This window comes from Dasypus novemcinctus, chromosome 19 (assembly GCF_030445035.2).
Source record: "Dasypus novemcinctus isolate mDasNov1 chromosome 19, mDasNov1.1.hap2, whole genome shotgun sequence".
Classification (NCBI taxonomy): Eukaryota; Metazoa; Chordata; class Mammalia; order Cingulata; family Dasypodidae; genus Dasypus; species Dasypus novemcinctus.
In genome coordinates this window covers 70,639,037-70,665,116 of record NC_080691.1, presented here as the reverse complement: position 1 = coordinate 70,665,116, position 26,080 = coordinate 70,639,037, and the positions used below count along the sequence as shown (strand labels likewise).

The following is a 26,080-nucleotide window of genomic DNA, read 5'->3' as shown; positions in this document are numbered from 1 at the left end:
TTTTTTAAAAAAATACTTGTACTGCATCCACATAGTGAGAGCATTTTGCCATTCTATACCGTACTCTTTTCCTTTTAACCCTCTTTAGTCTCAGTTCTGCAAGTAGTGTGTTTCATGTGCTCCACTACTCTTTATGTCAACATCTTTCTAATTATTTTGGTTGTCCGAAGTAGAGTCCTCAAGAAGACTGCCTGGGAACGATATTCCCCAAGTTCTGACGTGTTGATAACAACCTGTACCCTTTACATTTGGAAGAAGTCAGTTTTGCTAGCCATAAAATGCTTGGCTCATATTTTCTGTCCTTGAGTATCTTTAAACATGTTACTGCTTGTCTTGCACAAAACCTTGCTGTCAAAAATGATAGTCTGGTTTTCTTTCCCCTATAAGTCACTTGCTCTATTTTCCCAGATGCCCATGAAGTTTATTTTCTTTTTAAAGTCTAGTCTTTAATTAAAATGTCTTGATACTGGTCATTTGGTGTCAAACTTCTCAGGTTCCATTGGCTTTTTTTTTTTTTTTAAGATTTATTTTATGTATTTCCCCCCTGCCCCCCATTGTGTGTTCTCTGTGTCTATTGCTGTGTGTTCTTCTGTGTCTGCTTGTATGCTCATTGGGCAGCTCTGGGACTGATCCTGGGACCTTCCAGAGTGGGAGAGAGGCGATTACTCTCTTGTGCCACCTCAGCTCCCCTGTTCTGCTACATCTTCTTATTTTTTCTCCTCTGTGTCTCTTGTTGCGTTATCTTGCTGTGCCAGTGCTCCGCGTTGGCCAGCACTCCTGCGCAGGGTGGCTTTTCCCATGGAAGGCGGCATTCCCACGCAGGGTGGCTCTCCTGTGCAGGGTGGCATTCCCACGTGGGCCAGCTTGCCCTCACCGGGAGGCCCTAAGCATAAAACCTGGGCCTCCTATATGGTAGACGGGAGCCCAATTGGTTGAGCCACATCCATTTCCCTCCATTGGCTTTTTAAACAATAGGGATTGCAACAAACCTATACATTACATTGGAAAGCACTGACTTTAAAAAATATCAGATTCAGGTCATTTTGTCCATAAACATGATATGCATGTGAATTAATCCAAGTTGCTTTAGTTTCCTGATTGCTCAAGCAAATACCATGCAATGAGTTGGCTTAAACAGTGGGAATTTATTAGCTCATGGTTTTGAGACTAAGAGAAAGTCCAAATCAGGGCAATGCTCTCTCCCCGAACTCTGTGGCATTTTGGTGCTGGCTGCCAGTGATGCTTGGTCCTCAGCTTGTCACATGACAAGGCACTGGTGAGCTCTTCTAGCCTCTCTCTTCTCTCTCAAGTTCCATTTATTTCAGCTTCCGGCTGCTCCCTCTGACTTTCTCTATGTCTGAATTTCATTGTGCTTATACAGGACTCCAATAATAGGATTAAGGCCCATCCTGATTGGGTTTGGCCTCACCTTAACTGAAGTAACCTCATCAAAAGGTCCTACAAGGGAAGTGGATGTAGGTCAAGCAGTTGGGCACCTGCCTACACATGGGCGGTCCCAAATTTGGTTCCCAGTGTCTCCTAAAGAAGACAAGCAATGGGTTTGTACAGCGAGCTGATGCAACAAAATGATGTGGCAAGATAATGCAACGAGGAGACACAATGAGGAAACACAATGAAAGACGCAACAAGCAAGACACTCAAGCAATTGGGCACCTCCCTCTCACATTTGAGCTGCTGGGTTCGGTTCCCAGGGCCTCCTAAAAAGAAGATGAGCTGACACAGAGAGCACACAATAAACAGACACAGAGAGCAGACAGCGAGGGCAAACAACAACGAGGTGGGAGTAGAAATAAAATAAATAAAAATAAATCTTTAAAAATAAAAAAAGATCCTACGTACATAGGTTCACATCCACAGGAATGGATTAAGTTTAAGAAGATGTTTTTCTGGGCTACATACAGTTCCAACTCACCACATGTCTCAGATTAATCTCTCAGTAAAGTTTTGTTCTTTTTCTATTTTCCAAGCAGGTCACACCCTGCTCCTTTAGGTTATTCTCATGGTGGGGCAGGAGATAAAGGGTAGAAGAGCAGCTTTTGTCAATAAAAACTCTGTTTTTTATTTCCTAACTGATTGCGTTTGCCATACAGGAATACTACTGGTGTTGTATATTTGTGTTAATTCATTGTGTACTACTTGGCATTTTTTCTAGAAATACTGGAGGAGAGAGAAAAATGGGTGTGTGTGAATGAGAAGGAGGTGAGAGTTGGGAGGTGAGAGAGATGAGGTTTCAGCATGGGTGGAGTTGTAAATAGGATGGGAGATGCAGGAAGGGCCAGATTTGGGGTGAAGACACAGTCCTTCCTCTGTTCAAACCTTCCTATGGCTTGCTTCTCACCTGATGTAAAAACCACAATCTTTGGGGAGCAGGTGTCGCTCAGTGGTTGAGCCCCTGCTTTGCATATATGAGGTCTCCCATAACTCCTAAAAAAAACCCGGTATCTTTATCATGGCCCCCAAGGCGCCGTACAACCTGCCCTGTCACCTCTTCACCTTCTCTCTCCTCCCACTCTCTTGCTCACTCACTCTGCTGGAGCTACTTAGGTCTTCTCTCTTTTCCTCAAACACTTCAGGCACGGTCATGTCTCAGGGCCTTTGCACTTGCTATTCCTTCTGGCCAGAATGCTCTTCCCCCAGGTTCCTCCTCTCTTCTTTTGAGTCTTTTGCTTAAATGTCACAATGAGGCCTGCCCAGGTCACTTTATTTAATACTTATTATTTTTTACAATGATGAATACATTTCAGAGCGTTGCCACACAGCACAGATTATAGTTCACATTGTAGTTTACACTCTCTCCCACTCCATCCTGTAGGGTATGGCAGGATATAAAATGACCTGTATCTGTCATTGCAATGTGATTCAGGACAATTCCCAACTCCTGAAAATGCCCCCATGTGTATTAGTCAGCCAAAGGGGTGCTGATGCGAAATACCAGAAACTGGTTGGTTTTTATAAAGGGTATTTATTTGGGGTAGGAGCTTACAGATACCAGGCCATAAAGCGTAAGTTACTTCCCTCACCAAAGTCTATTTAGAGCAAGACGGCTGACGATGTCTGCAAGGGTTCAGGCTTCCTGGGTTCCCACACTCCTGGGGCTTGCTTTACTCTGGCTAAAGCTCCTTCCTGGGGCTGGCTTCTCTTTCCTTGCGCGCTGACTTCCTGGGCTCCAGTTTAAGTCTTCAGCATCAAACTCCAAAATCAAAACTCCAACATTAAAAGCCCTCAACTCTGTTCTTTGCCATGCCTTTTATCTGTGAGTACCCACCCACTAAGGGGTGGGGACACAATGGCCCTAATCATAACTCTATCATACCCAGGTACAGATCAGATTACAAGCATAATCCAATATTTCTTTTTTGGAATTCATCAATTATATCAAACTGCTATACCATATTACACCTCTTTTTCCCTATTCCTGTCTTCAGCGCCCTCAGTGGTCACCATCTCCATATTAATGATTATTATTTAATACTTTGAACTGACCTCGCCTTTTGCCACTCCAGGTCCCCCATGGCCTGTGCTATTCTTCCCCCACTCATCACCTTCCTGTTTTGTTTTTAACATTTATTTTATATATTTCTCACCCCCTGTTGTTTGAGCTCACTCTCTGTTCTATGTCCATTCATTATGAGCTCTCTGTGTCTGCTCTTTAGGAGGCACTGGGAACCGAAGCATAACCTCCCATTTAGGAGCGAGGCACACAATCACTTGAGCCACCTCCTGTGCCTGGTTTGTTGTGTCTCTCATTGTGTTCCTCTTTGTGTGTCCTCATTGTGTCATTTTTGTGTCAGCTTGCACCACGCCAGCCCGCCTTGCTAGCCCATCAAGTCAGCTCACTGTCTTGCTTGTCTTCTCCAGGAGGCACCAGGAACCAAACCTGGGACCTTCCGATGTGAGAGACAGGTACTCAATTGCTTGCACCACCTCAGCTCCCTGGTTTCTTCTGTCTCTCATTGCCTCTCCTCTGTGTTTCTTTTTGTTGCATCATCTTGTAGCATCAGCTCCCTGCACGGACCAGCTCACCTTCACCAAGAGGCCCCGAGAACTGAACCAGGGAACTCCCGTGTGGTAGATGGGAGCCCGACTGCTTGAGCCACATCCCCTGTGCCCTGTCTTAATCACCATCTGTCCTTCCCCTCCATGAATGTCAGCCCCACGTGGCTTTGGTCTGTTCACTCCCTGATCCCCAGCACCTTGGCCCACTTGATGCGTAACTGCCGACTAAGTGGAAGGAACAGAAGGTGAATTCGAGCTTCAGGAACACTGAGGACTCCCACCGGGTCCTGGAAGATTGTCCCAGCCTAAGTGGGGTCAGAGAGCTGCGTCACAGGGCAGAGGAAGTTGAACTGACTGGGTGAGGGGAAGGGATGCAATTATCTTCGACCTTTTTAAATAACTTTTTGTTTCCACCGAGATTCATACAACATATATTCTCATAGTAGAAAATGTGACCCTTTTACTGTGCCACCTTATCCCAGGACAAAGCTTGAACCTAAGAAGAGAGGAAGGAGAGGGACCGAGACGCTGGCCACTTCAGGACCCACGTGGACTTCTCAGGAGCCACTTTCAGCCCCTTCGCCAGCTCAAGGGCACCCTGGAGGCTCCAGAGCAGCCCCCACCCCGGCGTGGAATGCCCAGCTGCCCTCCTGAGAGCTAAGCACCCATCCCACGTGCCCTCTCCCACACCTAGGTGGCAGCTCCAAGAGAGCCCAGTCCTTCCCCCCTTCCCCGGCCCCCAAACCCTGTTAGTCCCACAGCCCATCGGTTACTCCACCTAAATTCTCCTAGAATTCCATCTCCCACCTCTCCAAGTCTCCACCCTCTCTGGCACTGGCTTCCTCCTAGGCCTCCCTGCTGTCCTCTTGCCCCACCCCACTCCCAGCTTTGAACCATTTATATCTGTCAGAAGACAGTATGGTATTGGGGTTAACTACAGCCGAAGTGTTTCTTTCTTTTTTTTTTTTAAAGATATATTTATTTATTTCTCTCCCCTCCCCTCCCCAGTTGTCTGTTCTCTGTATCCATTTGCTGCATGTTCTTCTTTGTCCGCTTCTGTTGTTGTCAGCAGCACGGGAATCTGTGTTTCTTTCTGCTGCATCATCTTGCTGTGTCAGCTCTTGGTGTGGGCGGCGCCATTCCTGGGCAGGCTGAACTTTTTTTTCGCACTGGGCGGCTCTCCTTACAGGGCACACTCCTTGTGCGTGGGGCTCGCCTATGCGGGGGACACCCCAGCGTGGCAGGGCACTCCTTGCACACACCAGCACTCCACATGGGTCAAGGAGGCCTGGGGATTGAACCGCGGACCTCCCATGTGGTAGACGGACACCCTATCCGTTGGGCCACGTCCGCTTCCGAAGTGTTTCTTTCTTAGGCTGGTGAAGGTGACCTGAATGAGCATTTGTTTCATTGTTACTCTTGACACCTCACATATATGTTAAAAGCAGCCTTTTGAATACTGCATGATCACCCTATTAAGAACTAAATATATTAGATGAAATATAAATATATTATGTGAAATGTGAATATGGGTAGAAATGCATAAATAAGATTGTTTTTCTTTGAAGCGGAACAAATGTAAGTTAATACTACAAAATGTAAATATCAAAACAAAAAGGCAGCCTTTTGTATTTAATCAGCATTTGTTATAAAACAATGCTGGGAAGAGGATGTGGCTCAGCCAGTTGGGTGCCTGCCTACCACATGGGAGGTCCTGGGTTTGGGTCCCAGTACCTCCTAAAAGAAGGTGAGCAGACACCACAACCTGCCCCCTGCAACAAGTAGATGCCACAAGCCAGCAGGCTCCGCAGTCCATGGGGAGTGACTGTGGCTCAAGCTGTTGGGCACTCGCCCCTCATGTAGGAGGTCCCGGGTTCAGTTTCTGATGCCTACTGGAGAAGACAAACAAACAATGAGCAGACAGACAAGAGAACATCTGGGGGGAAAGGGGATAAATAAAGTAAGTAAATAAATAAATCTTTAAAAAAAAAACGATTAAAAGTGATTCATCAGAACAATTGATTCAGGCAAGAATCAGTAGATGCTGATTAGCACGTGACCCACAGAGTATATGGTCATGCAGATGGATTTGGAGTTCTGTGCCATGTCAGAGGGCCCTACTTTGGAATTTGTGCTCCTGAGTCTGATGGAGCTGGACTCAGATATGACCCATCTGCACATGCCTCTTCTAACACTTTTACTGAACCTGTGGTTGGCGCTAAGGATGGTGTATACTCAGGGGACTTGAATCTCCAGACTGGCCATGTGCCAGCTGGGCCCTGAGCCTACCTTCTGGTTCATTGGATTTACCCAGGCCAGCTAACAGGGAGGTCAACCACCACACCAGGGAACCAAGAGTGCCTACAACTGCAAGGAGAAGAATTGCATCCATCATCCATGTGGAATCTAAGCCCCCTCTTGATCTAGAGGTGGAATGGACATCAACATCCCAGGGTCCTCAGGATGGAGGAATAAACTATGGATTAGAGTGGACTACTGATATTCTACTATAAAACTATTGTGACTAGTAATGGAAGAAACTGTAGCATTGAGGTGGAGAAAGTGGCCACGGTAGTTGCTGAGTACAGGGAGAGGGAAGAAGAGATGTGATGTAGGGGCATTTTGGGGACTTGGAGTTGTCCTAAATGATATTTCAGGGTCAAATGCTGGACTTTATATATCCTGTCATAACCCACTGAAGGTCCTGGGGGAGAGTGTGAACTACAGGATAAACTATTATCCATGTGGTACAGCAGTGCTTCAAAATGTGTTCACGGAGTGAGATGAGTGAGTCACAGTGATGGGGAAGGTTGTTAGTGTAGGAGGAGTGGGGTGGAGGGGTGGGGGGTATATGGGAACCTCTTATGTTTTTTAACATTACATTTTTTTGTGATGTTATGTATCTTCAAAAAATACAATTTACAAAAATGATGGGGTGGGGGGAGTGGGTTATATGGGAACTGTTTATGTTTTTTAATGTAATGTTCTTTGTGATCCTTTTTTTTTTTTAAGATTTATTTATTTAATCCCTCCCCTCCCCCGGTTGTCTGTTCTCGGTGTCTATTTACTGCATCTTGTTTCTTTGTCACTTCTGTTGTTGTCAGCAGCACGGGAAGTGTGGGCGGCGCCATTCCTGGGCAGGCTGCACTTTCTTTTCACGCTGGGCGGCTCTCCTCATGGGTGCACTCCTTGCGCATGGGGCTCCCCTACGTGGGGGACACCCTTGCGTGGCACGGCACTCCTTGCGCGCATCAGCACTGCGTGTGGGCCAGCTCCACACAGGTCAAGGAGGCCCGGGGTTTGAACCGCGGACCTCCCATGTGGTAGACGGATGCCCTAACCACTGGGCAAAGTCCGTTTTCCCTTTGTGATCTATTAACTTTAATTTTAAAAAGTGTAAAAAAAATAAAGTTGGTTAGTAAGAAGTAAAAATAAAAAAATAAAACTAGCAGGTGAAAATTTTATAAGAAATAGGGCATTTGTATCATCATCTCAATGAATCTGCCCATAAGATGCATATTAATTCCTAAGGGGGAAATCGCAACTTTACAGAGAAGAAACTGACATATACCCCCTTAACTATGTGATCAGAGTTAAAATAGACATCGTGTGCCTCTTGACATGATGTCCTGAGAAGGCTACAACATCACCTCAGCGGTAGTCCTAAAAATGCTTAACTTGAATCTAATCATCAGGGAAAATCAGATAAGCCCAAACTCAGGCCTGTAACGTTCAAAAATGCCAACACCAAGAAAGACAAAGAAAGGGATGAGGAATGTTTCAGATTAAAGGAGGCTAGAGAGACATGACATCTAAATGCAATACCTGGGAAGCAGATATGGCTCAAGTGTTTGGGCTTCTGTCTACCATATGGGAGGACCCAGGTTTGATCCCCAGGAGTGCTGGCATGATGAGCCATGCAGCAAGATAATGGCACAACAGAAAGAGAGTCGCAGCGGAGAGACAAGGTGAGACGCAATAGAAACCAGGAATGAGGTGGTGCAAATGACAGAGAACCTCTGTCCACATTGGAGGTCCCAGGATTAAATCCTGGTGAATCCTAGAGGAGAAAATGAGAAGAGAAGACAAAAAGAGAGATAAATAGACATAGAAGATCACACAGCAAATGGACACAAAGAGCAAAAACAGCAGGGTGGGGGGAAGGGGGAGAAAAAAATGCAACACATGATCCTGGTTTGGACCAGGGACCAGAAAATAAAAATCACTTTAAAAGTAATTATTGGGACAATTGATAACATTTTAATAAGGTCTGTAGCTTAGATAAAAATATGTCAGTGTTAAACTTCCTGATTGTGATCGTTGGACTGTGATTATATAGGCAATGGTTCTCAACTGGGGGCAGTGTTTTTTTTCCCTTGAACTTTTTATTTTGAAATAATTTCAAGCGTACAGGATAGTTGCAAAAATAATACAAAACCCATACAGTGAACTCCAACATATCCCCTCCAGAGACCCAGAACCACCAAGTTGAACATTTTGCCACATTGGCTGTTATCATTCTAGAAAGAATCTACCTATCTCCCTGTCCACTTATCTATCAGTGTTCATCTATCTATTATTTATCTGTCATTACCAATCATCTATCTATGATCTATCCACCATTTTCTGAACACTGTAGAGTAGGTTGTATACATTATGCTCCTTGAACACTTAAGAACAAGGCTATTCACTTACGTAACCGCCTTACATGCAGTTACCAAGTTCAAGACATTAGACATTCATATAAAGCTTGACGTCTATGTTCCAATTTTTTTTATGTCCCAATAATGTCCCTTTGAACACTTTCTCCTCCCTTGCTAGATTCCACCCAGGATCATGTATTGAATTTAATTATCATTGTCTCTTTTTTAAATTAATTAATTAATTTTTTAAAAAAGATTTATTTATTTATTTCTCTCCCTTCCCGCCCCCTTGTCTGTTCTCTGTGTCTATTTGCTGCGTGTTCTTTGTCCGCTTCTGTTGTTGTGAGCGGCACAGGAATCTGTGTTTCTTTTTGTTGGGTCATCTTGTTGTGTCAGCTCTCCGTGTGTGCGGCATCGTTCTTGGGCAGGCTGCACTTTCTTTCACACTGGGCGGCTCTCCTTACGGGGTGCACTCCTTGTGCATGGGGCTCCCCTACACGGGGGATACCCCTGCATGGCAGGGCATTCCTTGCATGCATCAGCACTGCGCATGGGCCAGATCCACACGGGTCAAGGAGGCCGGGGACTGAACCGCGGACTTCCCATGTGGTAGACAGATGCCCTAACCACTGGGCCAAGTCTGCTGCCATCATTGTCTCTTTAGCTGCTTTTCCTTCCTTCCTCCCTTCCTCTCTTTCTTTCTTTTTTTAAATTGTGGGAACAAATGTGCACTTTTTGGTTTCTCTTTTTTTTAACTTTATTTTGTACATTTAATAATTTAAAAAGAAAAAGAAAACACAGTTGGATAAAAACATTTAAACTTTTCCATTTAATCATTGTTGTTTTAAGCCACTAAGATTCTGAGATGTTTGTTATGCAGCAGAAACTAACTTCTGCTCTCAGTCTTGCCTTATTTGGGATCATTCTTCCACCATTTGGGCACCATTTGTTAGTTGAGGTAGCATGCCTCAATTCCTAGAAAAACTGCTTAGCCCCTCCCCCCTTATTAAGGGCTCTCATAATAACCTATAGCTCTTAGCACAGATGTTGTCGGTAATTGATCTATTCTGTAGTTATGTATCTATAGTTATGACCAATTGACTGGATCTCTCCCACTAAAGTGAAGGCTCCCTGAGGACAGGGCATAGTCTTGTAGATCAGCTCTGAAAACATTACCTGACACAGTGGAGATACAACAAACCTGCCCTCTGCCCTTCCCTCTGTCTACCCCCCTCAGTTAACAGCAACTCCATCCCTCCAGCTGCCCAGGCAAATCCTATCAACTCCATCTTCAAAACCTCTCCAGGATCCAGCCACTTCTCACCACCTCCACACCGCCCAGCCCAGTCCAGCTGCAAACTTGCTTGCCTAGACCACTGCAGTTGCCTTCTCTCTTCTCTTCTGGCTTCCAACCTTGACCCCCACATATCAACCAGAGGGAGCCTAAGTCATATCGTGTCCCTCCTCTGCTTAGAACTCTCCATGCTCCCACCATTAGTAAAAGCCAAGGTCCATGGGAAGCGGACTTGGCCCAGTGGTTAGGGTGTCCATCTACCACATGGGAGGTCCACGGTTCAAACCCGGGGCCTCCTTGACCCATGTGGAGCTGGCCCATGCGCAGTGCTGATGCGCGCAAGGAGTGCCCTGTCACACAGGGGTGTCCCCACGTAGGGGAGCCCCATGCGCAAGGAGTTCACCCTGTAAGGAGAACCGCCCAGCGCGAAAGAAAGTTCAGCCTGCCCAGGAATGGCGCCGCACACAAGGAGAGCTGACACAACAAGACGATGCAACAAAAAGAAACATAGATTCCTGTGCTGCTGACAACAACAGAAGCAGACAAAGAAGAACATGCAGCAGATAGACTCAGAGAACAGACAACTGGGGTGGTGGGGGAGGGAAGAAGAGAGAAACAAAAAATTAGTAAATAAATCTTTAAAAAAAAAAAAAAAGCCAAGGTCCTTCCATCAGCCCATAAGGGCCTGCCCAATCTGCCCAGTCACCTCCCTGCCTTCATCTACTCCCAGTCTTCCCCTTACTCACTCTGCTCCACCCACACTGGCCTCCTTAATGTTTGTAGCAGTTTGAAATGGTCATGAATTCCAAAAATAGATATTGGATTATGTTTGTAAACTGGTCTGCACCTGGGCATGATTAAATGATGACTAGGGCTTTGATTGGGCCTTGTCAGTAGGCTATTGAGTCCCTGCCCCTTGGTGGGTGGGGACTCTCAGATAAAAAACACGGCAAAGGACAGAGTTGAAGTTCTGATGCTGGAGTCTTGAGCTGGAGCCCCAGGAAGTAAGCACACAGAGGAGCCTGGTTGTGAGGAAAGAGAAGCAAGCCCTGGGAAGAGAAGAACCCTGAGCCTGGAGAGAAACGAGCCTTGCAAAGAGAGAAACCCAGGAAGCCTGAACCCTGGCAGACATCGGCCGCCATCTTGCCCCAATACATGGCACGAGTTTGGTGAGGACAGTAACTTATGCTCTATGGCCTGGTATCTGTAAGCTCTCGCTCCAAATAAATACCCTTTGTAAAAACCAACTTATTTCTGGTATTTTGCATCAGCACCCTTTTGGCTGATTAATACAATGCTCTTCAAGCATATTGGGCATTTTCCTGTCTTAGGACCTTCGCATGGGTTATCACTTCCGCCTGGAGCATTTTTCCCCCAGATATCTGCATGCCTTGCCCTTTCACTGCCTGCAGTCCACTGCCCAGATGCTATTTTCTCAGTGAAACTGTTCTTGACCACTCTCTTTAAAAATGCAAACACCTCCCCCCTTTATATCCTCCTTCTTGGATTAATATTTCTCCTTAGTACTTATCACCATGTAACATGCTATACATTTTCCTTACTTATCTCTCCCACTAGAATGTCAGCTCCTTTAGGCCAAGGATCTTTGTCCCCAGTGCTTGGGTCTGGGCTCAGCATACAGTAGGTGCTCGATAAATATTTGATGAATGATTGAATGAATTGCTGTTAAATGAATAAGCTGGCATACAAGGAGGAAGGGGAGGGGGAAGGAAAGTTGCTATTCACCATCTCCGCCCCCTCCTCAGGTCCTCCTCCGAATCCCAGGACAGATTGGCCTTTCTTCGGACAAGACCGCGAGGCAGCCTTAGGTTCCCCACTTGGTCCTCAGGAACCGTATACAGTGGGTGCACACTCTTAACGATCTCTTCCTCCTGCCATCCCTGGAACAGCGAGAAAAGAGAGCATCAAGGCCTTCGCTGCCTGCTCTCGGATCCGCCACCAGGGGGCGCTTCCCCGACGGCCAACGTTTGCCTTCTGGGCAGAAGAAACCGTTCCCTCCGGAAAAAAAAAATGCTATCTCTAGTTTTATCTTCTGGTTATAAAAACAGTATATATAAATGTAACATATTCATTATAGAAAATTGAGAAACTCTAAAGGAGGAAATAAAAATCGCGGTATTAGCATATCTAGGAACTCAGTATTGGATCTACCAACATACAGGACGATGTTTTTGCCCAGTATTTGCTTTTTTAAAATTTTTGTTTTAACTTTTTAGTTTGGAGAATTTTAACCAAAAAAGAAAGAAGAGAGGGAAGCAGATGTGGCTCAAGCAATTGGGTGCCTGCCTAAACATGGGAGGTCCTGGGTTCCATTCTCCATATACACTACAGAAGATGAGCAAGACTGCGAGCTGACATAAGACGGCACAATGAGGAAACAATGAGAGACACAACATGCAAGGAGTGGAGGTGGCTCAAGCCATTGGGCACCTCCCTCCCACATGGGAGGTCCCAGGTTGAGTTCCTGGTGCCTCCTAAAAAGACCACAACAAACGTACAGAGTACACAGCGAGTGCAAACAAGTGGGGGGAGCGGAATAAAAAAATAAACCTTAAAAAAGAGAGATTATATAATGAACATCATGTTCCCATCACGTAAACTTTAGCAAGTATCAACTCGATCTTTTTTCATTCCCTTTTATTTCTGAAAAATAACTATAATACCATTATATTTTAAAAACCTAATATCGTTAATTTTCAGTATGTGTTCAAACTTTCAATTGTGTTGTAAATGTTATAATTTGTTTTGTTATATTTCATTTTATTATTTTAGAGATTGTTTGAATCAGGATCCCAAAATGTTCATACAGCGCATTTGTCTAAAAAACCTTTTAAATTTTTAGATCTATAGAGCCTGTCGTTATTATATAACATAATTTGGCATTTTAACTATTTTTAAGTGTACAGTTCAGTGGCTTTAGTCAAATTTATCATGTTGTACTGGCATCGTCACTATCCATTACCAGCACCTCTTCATCACTCCAAACAGAAACTCTTTATTCAATAAAAAATAACTCCCTAGTCCCATCTCCCCATCCCTAGCCTTAAAGTATAATCTACTTTCTATCTCTATGAATTTGCTATTTATAGATATTTCATATGAGCGGAATCAAATACTATTTGTCCTTTTGTGTCTGGCATATTTCACTCCGCATAATGATTTCCAGTTTCTTCCACAGAGTAACAGTTATCAGTGCTTCATTTCTTTTTTCTTTTTTTGATAAAGTACAATTTATCTGTTTTTTCTTTCATGGATCATAATTTTGGTGTCATACATAAGAAATCTTTCCCAAGCCGAACATTACAAAAATTTTGTCCTTTTTTCTCTTTTAGACGTTTTATAGTTTTAGGTTTACGATCCATTTTGAGTTAATTTTTTGTATGTGGGGAAAGATAGGATCAAAACCCTTTTTACTTGTTTTTTCTTTACACATGGATAGCTAATTGTCCCAGCATTATTTGTTGGAAAGATTACCTTTTATCCAAAGAATTGCTTGTGCACCTTTGTCAAAATTCAGTTGTCCATACGCTTCATTTCTTTTTGTGGATGTGTATTTGAGCTGTTTCCACTTTTGGGCTATTGTGAATAACAGGTACAAGTACCTGTTCAAGTCCCTGTTCTCAATTCTTGGGGGTATATGCCTAGGGGTAGAATTAGTGGGTCATATGGTAGTTCTATATTTAACTTTTGGAGGAACCACCAAACTGTATCCCACAACAGCTGCACCATTTTACCACCCTACCAACAACGTGCCAGGGTTCTGATTTCTCTACATCCTCACCAACACTTGTGATTTTCTGATATTTAATAACAGCCATCCTTGTGGGTGTGATGTGACCTCTTATTATGGTTTTGATTTACATTTCCCTAATGGCTAATGATGCTGAGTATCTTTTCCTGTGCTTATTGACCATTTGTATATGTTCTTTGGAAAATGTTTGTTCAAGACCTTTGCCCATTTTTTAACAGGGTTGCTTCTTTCTGTTGTTGTTGAGTTGTAAGAGTTCTTAATATATTCTGGGTATTATGCCCTTATCAGATATATGATTTCCAAATACTTTCTCCTAATCCATAGATTGTCTAAATATTTTCTCCTATTCTGTAGGTTCTGCATGGCAAAACTGGGGTAACTGGATATTTTCATTGTCTATGTTGCATAAAAGAATTTAAGAACATGCCAGTTTAATTAGACCAGTGTGATGGTTAGGCTATTGTGTCAACTTGGCTAGGTAATTGTGCCCAGTTGTTTGGTCAAGCAAGCACTGTGCTAACTGTACTACAAGGACATTTATGAACTTTAGTCACCATTGACTTTACTGCAGTGGTAAATCATAGATAGCTGGTTATAATTACATCAACCAGGGAGATTGCCATCAGCGAGTGACGCTTAACCTAATCAGTTGAATGCCTTAAAAGGGGAAGTGATTCCAGCTTTGAGAGAGAATTTCCCAGCTCGTTTCGGACAGCCAATATCTCCCAGAACTCGTCAAGAATCTTCATTGGACTTTCATTGCAGCCCCTGGTTGCAGGCTGCCTGCAGAACCTGGACTTGTGCATCCCCATGGCTGCATGAGAGACTCTTATAGAATCATATACTATTGACAGATATCTCTGGTTGATTCTGTTTCCCAAGAAACCCTGACTAATACAGCCAGTAAAAAGAATTTATTGAGAAATGAGAGATAAGAGAAAAGTACACACCCAAAACTTAGGTGCAGGCATATTCCAGGCATAGAGGTGTCGTTTGACTTTCTTTTTTCTTTTCTTTTCTTTTTTTTTTTTTTTGCTGTTTTTAAGTTTATTTCTGAGTTGCAAAGATTATTTCCTCCTCCCCGTGTTTTTAGAATGTCCTGAATTCCCCCATTCAATCTTGCCTGCCACAACCTGACAGGCAGAAAGTGCGAGAACCTTCTTTATCTTCCATCTGTAGTGGAAATCTTAGCAGCAGACATTAACTGCTCCAGGTCTATCAGAGATGCATTTGACTTTCTTTTTTAAAGATTTATTCATTCTATTTATTCTGCCTGCCACGGGTCCCTTGTATGACTGCTCATTGTTTTGCTCATCTTTTCAAGGAGGCACCAGGAACTGAACCAAGGACCTCCCACATGGGAGGTTACTGCCCAATGGCCTGAGTCACATCCGCTCCCTGCAGACTGCAGTTTCTGCTGGCTTGTGGCATCTAGCCTGTTGCGGCAGTCTGCAGAGAGTTGCAGTGTTTGCTCATCTTCTTTGGGAGACATCGGGACCTGAACCTGGGACCTCCCAAGTGGAAGGCAGGCACCCAACTGGTTGAGCCACATCCACTTCCCTGACTTTCTTGATAGTGAGTGACCTTTGGTGAACAAATGGTTTTACTTTTGATGAAGTCCAATTTATCTATTGTTTCTTTTGTTGCTTGTGCTTTTGGTGTCATTTTTAAGAATCAATTGCCAGATCCAAGGTCATGAAGGTTTTCCCCTATGCTTTTCTCTAAGAGTTTTTGGTTTCAATTCTTATATTTAGGTCCTTGATCCAGAGATTTACAGATTCAAAAACTCTTATATTTGGGAAGCAGATGTGGCTCAACTGATAGAGCATCCATCTACCATATGGAGGGTCCAGGGTTCAATCCCCAGGGCCTCCTGACCCGTGTGGTAAGCTGGCCCACGTGCAGTGCTACCGTGTGCAAGGAGTGCCATGCCACGCAGGGGTGCCCTTGCATGCGGGTGCCCCAATCACAAGGAGTGTGCCCCACAAGAAGAGCCACCCCACATGAAAAAAGTGCAGCCTGCCCAAGAGTGGTGCTGCACACATGGAGAGCTGATGCAGCAAGATGATGCAACAAAAAAGAGACACAGTTTCCTGGTGCTGCTGGATAATGCAAGTGGATGCAGAAGAACACAAGCAAATGGACACAGAGAGCAGACAACAGGGGGGAAGGGGAGAGAAATAAATAAATAAATAAATAAATAAATAAATAAATAAATAAAAACTCTTTTATTTAGGTCCTTAATCCATTTTGAGTTAATTTTTATATATGGTGTGAGGTAGGGTCTGCTTTCATTCTTTTACATGTGGATATCCAGTTGTCCCGACACCAATTTTGAAGAGACTATTCTATCCCTATTGATTGGTCTTGTCACCTTGTCAAAAATCAATTGGTAGGAAGCGGCTGTGGCTCAATCAGTTGGGCTCCCATCTACCATATGGGAGGCCCTGGGTTTGCATCCCAGGGCATCCTTGTGAAGGCAGGCTGGCCTGCACGCTGCGGAGTGCCACCAGCCCACAAGTGCCACAGAGAGCTGACTCAACAAGGTGACACAACAAAAAGGGAGACAAGCAAAAATGCAGAAGAACGTGCAGCAAATGGACACAGAAAACAGACAGCAAGCAAAAAAAAAAAAAAACCCGCAAGGGGGAAAGATCAATTGGCCAGAGAAGCAGATGTGGCTCAAGTGATTGGGCTCCTGCCTAACATTTGGAGGGTCCCAGGTTCAATTCCTGGGACCTCCTGGTGAACAGCAAGCTGGCCCACGTGGCACAGTTAACTGACAATAAGAGGATGCAACAAAAAGAGACACAGGAGAAAAAGTGAGAGACACAACACACCAAGGAGCCGAGGTAGCTCAGGAGACTGAGTGCCTCTTTCCCACGTTGGAAGGTCTTGGGATTGGTTCTCAGTGCCTTGAGAAGAGAAGACAAGCAGACCCAGAAGAACACACAGCAAATGGACATAGAGAGCAGACAGCGAGTACAAGCAGCAGGGAGGGGGGAGTAAATAAATAAATGAATAAATAAATCCTTTTAAAAAATCAATTGGCTATAGATGTGTGCATACAATTAATTTTTTTTAAAATTTCATTATTATTTTTAGGAAGTTCCAGGCATTGAGCCCAGGACCTTGTACATGGGAGGCAGGCACTCAACCACTGAGCCACATTCTCTCCCCAGTGAGAATTGTTTTTCTGTGGTTGTTTGTTTGTATTTAGGAAGCACCAGAGATCAAAACTGGGACCTCGTACATGGGAAGCAGGAGCTCAGCTACTTGAGCTACATCCACTCCCCACCCTTTATTTTTTTATTATTATTCTTGCAAAATATTTGTTAAAGAATCCAGGTTTGTCCTGTAATATCTTCCAGTCTGGGTTTAGCTGATTGTGTCCCTGTGGTATTATTTAACATGCCCCACTGTCCTCTGTCCTATAAGCTGATAGATGGATTTAGAACATTGCTGTCCAACAGAAATATCCTATAAGCCACAAATACCAAATACTGGCATAATTTTAAATTTTCTAGTAGCCACATTAAAAAAGTTAAAAAAAACAACAACCCTGGTGATACTAATTTTAGTCATATTTTTGATTTACCCCAACACATTAAAAATCTTACCATTTCGACATGTAATTAATATTTAAAATTACATATTTTACATTCTTTTTTTATACTAAGTCTTCAAAATCTGATGTGCATTTTACACTTAATTGCATTTCAGATTCAGGTTTGAGGGTTTTTTTTTAATTCCCTTGTTATTTGTTATACTATATATTTTAGTTGTTTTCTTAGTGATTTCTCTGGGGATTACCATTAGTATCTGTATTAGTCAGCCAAAGGGGTGGTGATGCAAAGTACCAGAAATCTTTTGCCTTTTAAAAAGGGTATTTAGGCGGCGGACTTGGCCCAGTGGTCCGCGGTTCAAACCCCGGGCCTCCTTGACCCTTGTGGAGCTGGCCCATGCGCAGTGCTGATGCGCGCAAGGAGTGCCCTGCCACACAGGGGTGTCCCCCGTGTAGGGGAGCCCCACGCACAAGGAGTGCACCCGTAAGGAGAGCTGCCCAGTGCGAAAGAAAGTGCAGCCTGCCCAGGAATGGCACCGCCCACACGGAGAGCTGACACAACAAGATGATGCAACAAAAAGGAACACAGATTCCCGTGCCGCTGACAACAACAGAAGCTGACAAAGAAAGAAGACACAGCAAAGTAGACAGAGAACAGACAACTGGGGTGGGGGGGGGGGGAAGGGGAGAAAAATAAATAAATAAATCTTTAAAAATAAAAAATAAAAATGGTATTTATTTGGGGTAAAAGCTTTAAAGAGTTCAACCCCAGGTCAGTTCCTCACCAAAATCTGTTGCCACATGTTGAAGCAAGATGGCTGGCGATGTCTGTGTGGGTTCAGCCTTCCTCTTTCCTCTTAAGGCTCCATGGGCCCAGCTTCCTCCTTCTCAGCTGTAGGTGGGAGGGCTTGTTTCTTTGTTCACTCAGCCGCTCTGGTCTCTTCACAAAGTCAGCTGTAAACCATTGGGCAAATGGCGCATCTCCTCCCTGGGCCACAGGATCTAAGCTGACATGTTCTCTCCTCTTTCGTGTCTATGGAGCTCTCTCTATTCCTCTGTGTATCTTTTGCCTCTATCTTCTTGATTCTTGATTAAGTATCCATTTATATAGACCACAAAGGGGGTGGGAACTCAAACTGAGTCACCCTAATGACGCAAATGATTGAATCAAGTCCTAATCTTGATTTAATCAAGTAAACATAAAGTCTTTGAATTTATTTTTTAAGATTTTTAAAAATATTTATTTTATTTATTTCTCTCCTCTTCCTCTCCCCCTGCCCCCAGTTGTCTTTTCTCTGTGTCCATTTTGCTACGTGTTCTTTGTCCGCTTCTGTTGTTGACGGGAATCTGTGTCTCCTGTTGCATCATCTTGCTGCGTCAGCTCTCTGTGTGTACAGCACCACTCCTGGGCAGGCTGCACTTTCTTTTGCACTGGGCGACTCTCCTTACGGGGCGCACCGCCTGCACGGCACGGCACTCCTTGCGCATATCAGTGCTGAGCATGGGCCAGCTGCACATGGGTCAAGGAGGCCCAGGGCTTGAACCATGGACCTCCCATGTGGTAGACGGACACCTCAACCACTGGGCCAAGTCCACTTCCCAAGATTTATTTTTATTTGTTTATTTCTCCCCCCTCATTGTCTGCACTCACTTTTTGCTCTCTTTGTTAATTTTGTCTTCTCTGTGTCTGCTCACCTTCTTTTTTGTTTTAGGAGGCACCAGGCACTGAACCAGGGACCTCCCATGTGGGAGGGAGGTGCCCAGTCACTTGAGCCACCTCTCTCACTGCTTGTTGTGTCTCACATTGTGTCTCCTTGTTGTGTCTCCTTGTTGTGTCATCTTGTTGCATCATCTTGCCAAGCCAGCCTGTCGCATCAGCTCACTGTCTTGTTCATCTTTTTTAGGAGGTGCTGGAAACTAAACCCAGGACCTCTCACATGGTAGGTGGCCACATCCTCTTCCCAAGTTTTTGAATTAAAATCAATCAAAGGGTATCATGCCCAGAGGAAAAGACCTGTTTATAAACATATATTTTTTTGAATTCATTAATAATATCAAACTGCCATAATATTTTAACAACAGTTTAGTTCAGATTAATGCCAAGTTACATTCAATACAGGTTTTGAGTTTTTGCCAAAGCAACTTCATTGGTGGTGGCATGTAATTACAAGAAGAGGCACATAATACCTGGCTGTGTATCTTTTGTTATATGAGCATCAACAATAAATATTTTAATAAATGAATGAATGAATAACTGTGCCCACAGAACCCCTGAGATAGATTATTCACCTATTTGTGTGTCTCTCACAAGTCTCTTTTCTCATAAATACATTTGAAAAGAGAAACTGGAATTCCACTGGACATGGATTTCTGGATTTCTCATTTAACATATCCTGTGTATTTTCCCAAGTCTTCAAAATTAGTTTTCAATTTTGAAATCATGTTGGAACTCTCTGGCTCTTCCCTAATGTAGGACACTTAGGTTATTTCCAGAGTGTCACTATTATGAGTCACTGGTTTGGGAGGTGGTATAATTCTTTCATTAAGATGCTGCAGGGAGCAGATGTGGCTCAAGCAGTTGAGCACACACCTCCCACATGGGAGATCCTGGGTTTGGTTCCTGGTACCTCCTGAAAAAAAAAAAAAAGACAATTCAGGGAAGCTGATGTGGCTCAGTGGTTGAGCACTAGCTTCCCACATATGAGGTCCTAAGTTCAATCCCCAGCCCCGGTACATAGAAAGAAAAAAAAAGATGCGGTTAGACTCAAATAATCAAGCATGAAAACAAAACCATAAATGCTCTGCAAGAATAAAAAGGATCCCTACTTAATTCACACCATATGCAAAATTAATATGAAATGGATCAAGGACCTAAACACAAGAGCTAAATTCACAAAACTCTTAGAAGAAAACATAGGGGAAAATCTTCACGATCTCAGATTTAGCAATGAATTCTTAGATGACACATAAAGCACAAGCAAAAAAAGAAACAATGGGGGGGGGAAGGGGAGAAAAATAAAAGAAAAAGAACTTTGGTTAACTGAATTATTTTTAAAAAAAGAAACAATGGATAAACTGGACTTCGTCAAACTTAAAAATATTTGTGCATCAAAGAACACTGTCAAAAAAGTGAAAAGAGGGAAGCAGACTTGGCCCAATGGATAGGGCGTCTGCCTACCATATGGGAGGTCTGTGGTTTAAACCCCGGGCCTCCTTGACCCATGTGCAGCTGGCCCATGCGCAGTGCTGATGCACACAAGGAGTGTCCTGTCACACAGTGGTATCCCCCGCTTAGGGGAGCCCCAAGCACAAGGAGTGTGCCCCATAAGGAGAGCCGCCCAGTTCAAAAGAAAGTGCAGCCTGCCCAAGAATGGCACTGCACACACGGAGAGCTGACACAGCAAGATGACACAACAAAAAGAAACACAGATTCCCATCGCCGCTGATAAGGATAGAAGCGGTCACAGAAGAACACACAATAAATGGACACAGAGCAGACAACTGGGCGGGGGGGGGGGGGGAGAGAAAAAGAAAGAAAGAAAGAAAGAAAGAAATCTTAAAAAAAAAGTGAAAAGACAACCTACGGAATAGGAAAAAATATCTGGAAATTATATATATGATAAGGACTTAATATCCAGAATATATTAAGAACTCTTACAACTCAACAACAAAAAGAGAATCAACCCAACTTAAAAATGGGCAAAGGACTTGCACAGACATTTTCCAAAGAACATATACAAATGGCCAATAAGCACATGAAAAGATACTCAACATCATTAGCCACTAGGGAAATGAGAATCAAAATTACAAGATACTATTTCACACTCACAAGATGGCTACTCTTAAAAACATGGAAAATTACAAGTATTGGAGAAGATGTGGAGGCATAGGAACATGAATGTGGAAAGGTAAAACAGTGCAGCCACTGTGGAAAGAAATATGGTGGTTCCTCAAAAAAGGTAAATATAGAATTATCATATGAACCAGAAATTCCACTCCTAGTGTATATAAAATAAATTGAAGACAAGGAAAACATATTTGTACACTAATATTCAGAACAACATTATTCACAATAGCCAGAAGTTGGAAACAATACATTGTTCATCAGTAGATGAATGGATAAACCAATGTGGTACATATACATAATGAGATATTATTAACCATAAGAAAGAATGAGGGCGGCGGACTTGGCCCAGTGGTTAGGGCATCCATCTACCACATGAGAGGTCTGCAGTTCAAACCCTGGGCCTCCTTGATCCATGTGGAGCTGGCCCATGTGCAGTGCTGATGGCGCGTAAGGAGTGCCCTGCCATACAGGGGTGTCCCCACGCTGGGGAGCCCCACGCGCAAGGAGTGTGCCTCATAAGGAGAGCCGCCCAGCGCGAAAGAAAGTGCAGCCTGTCCAGGAATGGCACCACCCACACGGAGAGCTGACACAACAAGATGACGCAACAAAAAGAAACACAGATTTCTGTGCCGCTGACAACAACAGAGGCGGACAAAGAAGATGCAGCAAATGGACACAGAGAACAGACAACCGGGGTGGGTGGGAAAGGGGAGAGAAATAAATAAATAAATAAATCTAAAAAAAAGAAAGAAAGAAAGAATGAAGTTCTGAGACATGCTGCAACATGGATCAATTTTGAAAGCATTATTCTGAATGAAATAAGCAAAGCATATAAAGACAAATAGTGTATAATTTCATTTATAGTAAATATATAGAAATAGCAAATTCATTGAGGCAGAAAGAAGATTAGAGATTATTAGAGGAAGGGAGTTGGGGAGAAAGGGGAGTTGTTGCTTTGTGAGTATAGATTGTTTATAAATTTTGGAAATTTTAAAATAAAATTAAATTTTTAAAAGCATAAAATGGGATAACTTCTTTATAATCTTGCAATGAGGAAAGACTTTCTAACTGTGACTTAAAACCCAGAAGCCATTTTAAAAATTGATAAATTTGCTCTTTCTCTCTCACGTACACATAAGATTTCTACCTGGCAAAAAAAAAATTGGAAAGAAAAGTCATAAGACAAATGGCAAACTGGAAAAAAAAAAGTGTACAATTCATATCACTAACAGTTCATCTGCCTAAAAAAGAATGTCTAGAAATCAAAATGAAAACTATATACTAATAAAAGTAATGGGCAAGTACAGACAGCTATTAAATATTTGACAGGATAATCTTGGACAAAGACAAGTGAAAATGAAAACTGTGAGATGCCATATTGCTTATATCCGTATATGTTAACTCAAAATAGAGCAGAATCTACGCATGGACATGGTGTACTAAAGAGTGAATTCTTCACAGGTCAGGGCTTTTTAAAGTCATTCCCTCTCCCCCTTCATAATGTTGGGGGTGGAGCCCCAGCTGTTTGCTGTTCTGATTGATAGCCCCACCTGTCAGTTCTCAGGGGCCAAATGGTGAGGCCTTTTGAGGGTCTCCTGGACTTTCCCTTGATCCTGAATGGGATTCTCATTCCAGATGAGATTCTCAGGGCCAGGGTCTTGTGAGATGCCTCAGTAGGTTTCTAGCAGGCTCTCAGGGCCATGTTGCCTGCCGCCATATTGTCTGTCAGCTGCCTTCCCCCAGTCACTATACTAACCTACCTCAGATGGAAGACAGGAGGGCTAGGGAGATTTAAATTAAATCTGTCATTTTATATTAAAGTTTTAAAATACATAAAATACTCAAAAGCTATTACTAATAAAGCTGGAGAAACATTCTCTCCAACAAAGCTTTGTGAAGGCACGTGATTTGGGGAGAGACTTTTCCATCGACACATTTTAAGACTTTTTTTGGGTTTGGAATCAAGTAAATGTATATCCATTCAAAACCATAAACTATAAAACGACGGCAAGAAAAAAAGAGGATTCAGTGTTTTAGAGTCAGAACTAGGCTCAAATCCTGACCCTTCCAAGCCGTGTGACTTTGACTAAAGGTCTAAATGTCTCAGAACCTCAGTTTCCCCATCCGTGAAAACGGTAAAGGAGAAACCCCCTTTCCAGGGCTGATTAAAGGTGTGAGATCGATTATGCACGTGTAAAGGGGAGTGCTAAATAAATGCAGTTAAAGTTGTTATTATTTCCTTAGTGAGTTCAGGGCTTTTTGCCCTGTGGTGCAAAGGTTGCCAAAGGCACCCACGCACAAGCTCCCAGGCTAGAAGGGCTGTGGGTGGGGCAGCGAGGGAGCAGAGAGCCCTGGGCAGAAGCCGCTCTGACCCTTTTTGGACCCCAGCTCAGACTCTGAGTCACCCTTTCTTGCCCAGAACCTCTGAGACCCTTGCCCTAGGGCTGACCCTCCCTGGTGACCTAATGTCAGCAGAGGGTGGCGGGAAAGGGTGTCATCAGTGGGCGGGGGTGGGGATGAGGGACAGAAAGTAGGGGCCGTTCCCTGGCCACAGGCTCAGCAGCCTGTCTAGTTGCCTATTTACATGGCACCAAGGCTCTTCTGAGCTCCTATGGGAAGAACCAGGCACATGTCCCAGCCCAGACTGTATTTTTCATGCTCTTCCCTTGAACTGGGTCATCCCTTCATCTGGGAAATTTAGCAATTCCTTAGCTTCAGGCATCCTGCTCCAGGAAGTCTCACCCAAAAGGAATGGTGCCTTCCCACGTCTTTCCTAGGTCAATGTGCATCCTTTATTCTGGCACTAATAAAACCTTGTACTTAATTAAAAGGATCACAATTTACACACAAATAAGGGGCAAATGGATGTCACATGCCTCCTGATACTTGCACCAAGCAAGTCATAATTGTGAGTCCCCAGGGCGGCCCCTTCTACAAATGACTGCTTTGGGCACTTCAAAAATATCAGTATCTTAAAGGACAACAAAGAACTCAGAAGCATTCCAGATTAAAGAGACCTATAACGGAATGCAAGGTGTGATCCTGGATTGAATCCTGACTGGAAAAAAACATAGCTATAAAGGAAGTTACTGGCGCAGTTGACAGAATTGGAATATGGACCGTAGATTAGATAACATTATGTCAGGGTCAAATTTCCTGAAGTTGCTAACTCTACTGTGGTTATTTAAAGAGAAAGTTCCTGTTCTTGATAAAGGCACATCCTCTCTGCAACATACCTTCAAGTGGTTCTGAAAAAAATAACGTGCATGTGAGACAGTGTGTATTATCTCTCTCTATATATGTGCATGCATTATATCTATATATGTGTATATGTGTATTATTTATAGCTCTATGTGTGTATATATATCTTTATAGAAATGTGATGTATTATACATGTCTCTCTCAAAATACGTTTGTGTATTATAAATGTCTCTACATATATGTGCATATCATATATATTTCTCTATACTAATGGGTATATTATATGCCCCTTTATGTGTTTATATTATATATAAGTATGTTATATATATATAGAGAAAATAAACACCATGTTTAAAATTGTTGAACATGAAAGAGGAGTATTCAGGAATACTTTGTACTCTTCTCGCAACATTTCTGTCCATTGAAATTATTTCAAAATTAAAAATACTAAAGAAAGAAATCAGTTGTGGGGCTACATGTTCTGTCTCCCCTGAGTAACTTTTTCTACAAAGAGACTCAAGTGTAAGACCTTTTCAAGCCCAGACAAAAATGTATGAAACTTGAAATTAAAGTTTATCTGCTTCCAAATTTGGAAGGAAAAGCAAAGAGCTCTGCAAGACTAAAGTTAATAAGTGTTTAATTGAATGTCTATAAAATGTCACATCAATTTAACTGCAACTCACCTCCACTTAGATAATTTCCCCGGTGACCACTGAACCAATATCCTATTGGCTACACAGATAGGGAGGGGCTGCCCAGGTAAGAAGCACTGGTCTATTATTATAAAAGGCAGGGTATCATGGCTGCTAAGAACACAGGCAGTGATGCAGATAGCCTGGGTTCAAATCCTAGCTCTGTCTAAGTGTGACCTTGGACAAGTACTTTCCTTCTCTTTCCTAGTGTCCTCATTTATAAAGTGGGAATAATAATAATACCTCGATCCTGTAGAGTTGCTATTGGGACTAAGGGAATAATTACTTTAGAACCGTACATGGCACATATCAGGTACACAGCAGGTGTTTGCTGCTATTTTTATTATAAGCAGCCCCTCCTCTGACAGATGGGCTCTTCCTCTCCCAACCACCAGAACTGCGCCCAACCCCCCACCCATGATTTAAGATTAGGGAGGGGGGGTGGGCAAAGGGCCCCCAGTAACCCAGGTCCTGGAAAGAGAGATGGAAATACACCATCCAAAGACCATGTCCTGTCCCAGGCTGACACATGAAGGCAGAACTTGCCTCCTTCATGCAGGCTGTCCACAAACCAACCCAAGTGACCAAGAACCTCACTGCTTCTTTTTCTGATGGGACATTCCAGACACATGTCACTTTTCTAATGCTGTTGATCTTGCTGTTGGGAACCAGGTCTTGCCAATCAGTGTGGCCCCAGCTCAGTGCCTGCCACACAGTATATGCTCAAGAAATATCTGACCGATGGGAAGCAGACGTGGCTCAACTGATAGAGCATCTGCCTACCATATAGGAGGTTCAGTGTTCAAACCCTGGGTTTCCTGGCCCATTTGGTGAGCTGGCCCACATGCAGTGCTGCTGCACACAAGGAGTGCCATGCCACGCAGGGGTGCCCCCTACATAGAGACCCACGTGCAAGGAGTGCACACCACGCAAAAAATTGCAGTCTACCCAGAAGTGGCACCACACACACAGAAAGCTGATGCAGCAAGATGATACAACAGAAAGAGACATACATTCATGGTGCCGCTGACAAGAATGCAAGCAGATAC

The 26,080-nt window shown here is 43.5% G+C and overlaps 1 non-coding gene across 1 annotated transcript; it reads right to left on the bottom strand.

Annotated features, from left to right (window-relative positions):
- Positions 1-14,823: 14,823 nt before the first annotated feature.
- LOC111763243 (small nucleolar RNA SNORA31) lies at positions 14,824-14,956 on the bottom strand. Its single transcript, XR_002796143.1, has one exon. It is a non-coding gene; the product is annotated as a small nucleolar RNA SNORA31 (small nucleolar RNA).
- Positions 14,957-26,080: the final 11,124 nt, after the last annotated feature.